Below are 6,008 nucleotides of genomic sequence, written 5' to 3'. Positions count from 1 at the left end.
TCCAAAGGAATTTGCCTATATGAAAGTAGCCAGTGTAATCTTAAATATTGAAGAACAGAACCTTCTCTCTCGTGATTCTTTCATGACTAATCTGGTAAAATATACTTTAAAAGGGGAAGTAGTTTTTACGTTGTTTTGTTTTATGCTGTGAACATTTGGCAACCTCTGGTTAAGCTGGCTGCTGTTTATAATTAATTTGTAGAAGTAAAGAAATTGAATATTTTTTCAGCATCATGTTTAAAAGCACTCGGGCAGTAGGGATGCACAACACAACAACTTTCACCCATAAGGCACTTAAAACCTAGGAAGGGGAAATGATACAGCTGCTCAAATAATAAGATGTCATCTGAGCACAGGAGGTTCCAGGATTGAGGCCACTTCTAGCTGGGGAGGCTCAGTGTTGGACATTGACTTGTTATTGAATGACACCAATAATGTGCTTGTATAGATATACATGGTGTGCAACTGATGTCCAGCATTCACAGTAAACAAAAACCACAAAACCGCCCTGTTGTTGGGATACTTTTATTAGGTCAGCGAGGAAAGATTTGTTCAGGAAATGAATTTTTTCATGCCTTCTAGTATTTTAGTTTGCTTTGAGATTAAACCCAGCAGGGTGATATTGTATATTAGATCCTTAGCTTAAATATGTATCGACACATTAACTTGAAACAGTTCCATTTGTTACTGATTAAAAATCTCTTGAAAATAAAGTTGAAGGAACACTGTAACAAAATTGAAAACACGTAGATGTGCTTTGTTTATAGAATGTTTAAACAGGGCCTAGAGAGGAGAGGAAAACAGTTATGCTGGCAGAAATAGGAGCAAAGCAATTCACCTTGGACTCTGGCAGCCCAAATAGCAGACCCTCATACAGAGGACCCCTCTTCTCACCAGGACTTGAGCTACCAAATGAATTGGACCTTGGTTTGTAAATTGTACCCAAATCTTAGACATATTCATAATTTAAATTGTCAGACTGTCACATTGCTAAGGTAACTTAAAGAATTTTAGTTTTCTTTTCCACACTTGCTGCAACCAGGCAGCATGGTGGATGGAGTGCTGGACCAGTCATACTACAAAAAGAGCTGCTAAAAATGTGTTTATGTATAGAAGACCTTTCTGTCTTTGACCTTCTTGGGGTACACAGCCAGCAATAGAATCTCTCCATCAAAGCAGTGTGAACATTCTCATTTTTTTTTAGCATAATTCCAAATTGCTTTCCAGAATGACTAGTTAGACTTTTTTACAGTTCCACCAAGTTTATTAGTTTCAATCTTCACATAACCCCTCCAATATAACCATGCTCACCAGTTGCCCTCTTTGCCAATTTGTTGGGTTTGTAAAACCTGGGAATTGCTTTGATTTCCATTTCTCATATGGTTAGTGATTTGAAGTAGTCATTCACGTGGTGGTTAATAGTTGTAATTCTTTTGAGAACTTTTACCACTTATTTGTGGAATTGCTCTTGGCCTTATAAATATGTGTTCACTTTTTTTTTTGTCTTTGATACCTGATCCTTTAAATCCAAGACTTTTAAAAAAGTCAGCTTTTTACATTTTCAATACTAAACACCACTAGTTTCCATATAAGGACTAGATATAGATATCCCCTTGCAGCTACAGAGATGTCTTTTTTTTTTTTTTAGCATTGCTTTTATGATAGTTTATGAATTGAAAGAGGCAGACAAGCATTTTCCTTTATCCCTGGTTTTAAAAAGGCAGGTATGAGCCCTGTATTTTCTCTCTTGAGCTTGTATGTAGCCTGAGTTAGCAGTTCCACATTTCCCCATCTTCTCTCTTGGATCTCTTTGAGAGCCCTAATAGGCTCTGCCAGCTGGACTAATGCCTTTGTCGTATTTTTGCCCTACTTTGTTAGTAAAATAAGGTGTCATAATCGCTTGGGCAGAGACTTGTCACATTTGGCAGCCAAAATGTGCTCCTTATATTAAACTGAAAAGAAATATTCAATTAGGCTTTAAAAAATTCTGTGGTGTGGTTTTATAGTTTCAAGTATTGAAAATTTCTGTTTTTTGGTGATGATTTTTCACATAAGATTCTTTTTTTTGTCACATGTACAGCAAATTACTATTGGAATTTTAATAATTTTGAAAAGTCACAAAGCACATTTAGAAGAGTGTCTAGAGTATGATTCTTAGTGTATTTTAGTGTAATTTAACTTAGCATATAGCCTTTTATCAGAAAATTACATGAGGAATAAATGGCTAAGTAGCAATACGAGTGAGGTACTAGTTTAATTTGTAGGGAAATGTAAATTCACTTATTACTTTTGTATTTATCACTTATTACCCTAATAAACGATCATATATAAATTTATTTAAAATATGACCAGTGCGGGGCAGCTAGGTGGCGCAGTGAGTAGAGCATCGGCCCTGGAGTCAGGAGGACCTGAGTTCAAATCCAGCCTCAGACACTTGACACATTTACTAGCTGTGTGACTTTGGGCAAGTCACTTAACCCCAATTGCCCTGCCTTCCCCCTTGCAAAAAAAAAAATATGACCAGTGAATTCCATACACCTTTTTCACTAAAAGGCTCAAAATATCTGAGTATCAAAAATGAAGCTTGATCATTATAAAATTATGAAAATGTTTATTCTAACAGTTATCCAATTCATGAAGCTGGATTGTAACATTAAAAATAACTTGGTTTAATTATGTTCCTTTTTATAAACTAATAATTGAAAATTAGTATGATTGAAGTTGTATCAAGTTTGATCATCTCCACTATGCTGACGTGCTATCTTTACAGGAATTACTGTAAAACTGAGGAAGACCATGTGCTAAAAAATGCTGGTCTGATTGTTGGTGTTTATTTTTTGTACTCATCTATATGATTTTTGGTTAAAAAATACACCTAAAAAGTGAGTATGCTCATCATTTTGAGGAAAAAAACTAACATTAACTGTACTATTTTGGCACCATGTTAGTGTACAAGAATCCTGCTCACTTTTTACAAAGCAAATTAACTGTAAAAACACAGAAATACACACACATATACAAATACCAAAATACTTAAAAAATTTTAAAAATAGACCTTTATTGATTACCTAGATTTCTGCCTGTGTCCCTCTCTTTCTTCTCCTCCCCCACATCAGAGCCATTTCTTTTAGTGAATAATTTTTTTAAAGAAGAAAACAAATCAGTAAAACTGATCAACACGTTGAAATAGTTTGCCATTCTATGGAACACCTTTCCCCACCTGTGGAGTTGTCAGGTCCCATCTCTGAAACCAAGCTTGTTCCTTATAATTTTTCAGTGTTCAGTTCCATTTGTGATGTTAGAAGTTGTTCTTTTCACTTAACTCGTGTGCATTGTTTTCCTGGCTCTGCCTGCTCAGTCTGGCTGATATCAGTTCATGTAAGTCTGTCCACGCTACCCTGTATTCATCATGCTTGTTGTTTCTTGCACCACAGTAATACCAAATTACATTCATGTACCACATTTTGTTTAGCTCTTCCTAAATCAGTGGACACCTCCTTTTTCCAGGTCTTCACTATCACAAAAAGTGCTGCTATAAATATTTTGGTGCATATGGAACCTTTTAAAGATTTTTTTAAAGTGCTCAAAGGAGGTTGATTTTAAAGAAAAATAAAACTTTTTTTTTAAATGAGTTGAATTTCCTCCTAAAGGAGTTATTTTAATTGGAACTAAGCATCATAATTGTTACTATAAATAAATATAAATTCTGCAGTTGCAAGAAATGTGGGGTTCTCAAATATTTTTCTTATTTTTTTCTGAAAAGTCACAAATAACGGCCAGTTCTGATTAAATTTTTTTTTTAAAGTGTCCCAGGTTGGGAGTAGCAGAGATTCTTCAATAATGGAGAGGTAAGGCAGTAGTTAATGTTTTGCCTGATAGTAGTTTCCATGGGGGAAATTGCACAAATCACCTGTGAACTTAAGTGTTATGTTTGAATATTTTGGTTAACACTTGTTTTTGGTTATTTTCCTGTTTCTTTTGCTGAGACAGCACTTTTTACTTGTTCCTATTAAAAAATAAAGGACTATTTATTCAATACATGTGGTAGCTATTAGAATTTAATAGCACATCATAGAGCAGTACTATATATCATTTTCTCCATTGTAGTACTTTATATGGTCATTATTAACCCAGAATAAAGAAATGATAAGTGCTTCCTATGTATCAGGCACTATGCTTAGCAATGCGTATACAAATACAGACAAGCAAGGCAGTCCCTGCCTGCCTTCAAGGGGCTTATTTTCTGAAAGGGGTAAGACAGCACTTAAATGGGAGCTGGCAGGGAACGTAGAGTATGGTAAGTACCAAGTGATGCAGAGGCTCAGTTCCTTCATGGATTAATCCCACCTTGTTCAAGTCTGAAAGCCCCACTGGGCTTGGTCCCTGGCCCCTTGCCCTTAAGTGTTTCCCTGCTGGGTTGTCTGTAACCCCCAGCCTATATCCCTGAACTCCCAGATTCCCATGACTTGAGCTCCTGGGTCAGACTGAAGACTCCCATCTGTAGTGGCCAATAAGAAAGGAAAAGTCCCCAACCTTAGACCCACCATCAGTCCCATATGACCTAAATAGTAAGGAAGGGAAGGACGTAGCCCCTGGGCCCTCTTGGCTGACAACATTTTAGTTTGTGTTGTGAGTAAAGGAGTCCTTCACCTTCAGATATAAATGCAGGAAAAAGCCCCAACGTTGTTCAGTCAGGTGGTTTTAAAGTTTGAATGTTCCAGCTACAGAATCAATGGAAAAATGAACATCCACATGTGTGCCATCCCAGAAGCAAGTTTGCCAGAATCTTTCACATAGGGAACACTGTCTTAAGTGATCTGGACATGGACTAGCCCATTACATCTGAAATCGTCTTTTCCCCTTCTTACCGGCAATAATGCTCCGTTACAGTCATAAGATTTGTTCAACCATTCCTGTCTTACCTAAGAGGCAATTTAACTCCCTTAGATTCTACTTCTTTTCTCTTTTTCCCCCTCTCCACTTTTTAATCTCTCCAACAGTAGTAGGAAATTGTTCTGTTTGTAGCTAATCGCTCTGACATTTATCCTCCTTAGCTTCCCTTTCCTAATCCCTGATTATTTCACTTGTGAATTTGATATATTTTGATATCTAGGGGTGTGCAGGAGCCAACTCAAATTGGCTCACAGTGGATTGTTAAATTTCTCGTGTGGGCCTTTATACCTCAGAAATGGACAAATGCTACAAATCAGGGCTTGATTTGTTTTGTTCATTGTTTAAACTTAAGAAAGTGATGGAAGAAATTATAATAGTACAAATTAAACTTGTGTGCCATGCATACTTTTTTTTTTCAGAGAATCAGTTATTAAACATCTGCCAGCACATCCCTGTCTACACCAAACTCTTTGTGCTTCTATGTATTCAACCCTCCTTTGTCCGTTTCAGATAAGAGTGAGGTTCAACTGATGCTCACACCTCCCTTCTTCCATGTTTCTGTGTTCTTTTCACCCATCCCAATTATGAGAAATAGCAAATCCCACCCCCTTCTTCCTCTTTTTACCCTCCCTTCTCTTTCCCATCTTCATCTTCTAAGAGCAGAGGCCCCGCCCCCCTTTTTTCTTACTTAACTCTGTTAATCCTTTTTCTGAAGAGATACCTGCTTCTGTCAAATTAGCACTATATTTTCATACAATTTCAATTGTTCAGATAAATTCCAGGCTTCTCTTGGCTTTTGGTTTATGTTTCAAAGTTCCTGTTCAGCTGGTCTTTCCACCAAAAATGCTCAAAAGTTATCTATTACACATCCATTTCTCCCCCTGTAGGATGATACTCAGCTTTGCATGGTAAATTTTTCTTAGTTTATATTTTTACCTTTCAGAACATTGTATTCCAAGATCTTCTCATTTATCCTAAGAGCTGTCAGGTTTTTTGTGATCCTGACTTGTTCTTTGGGATTTGAACTGTGTCATTCTGAATGCTTACAGAATTCTTTCTTTGATGTGGGAGCCCTGGTTTTGGGCTGTGACAATCCTGGAACCTTTCCTTTTGAG

Source organism: Trichosurus vulpecula, chromosome 4, assembly GCF_011100635.1.
Source record: "Trichosurus vulpecula isolate mTriVul1 chromosome 4, mTriVul1.pri, whole genome shotgun sequence".
Lineage (NCBI taxonomy): Eukaryota > Metazoa > Chordata > Mammalia > Diprotodontia > Phalangeridae > Trichosurus > Trichosurus vulpecula.
Note: the sequence above shows the minus strand (reverse complement) of the source record.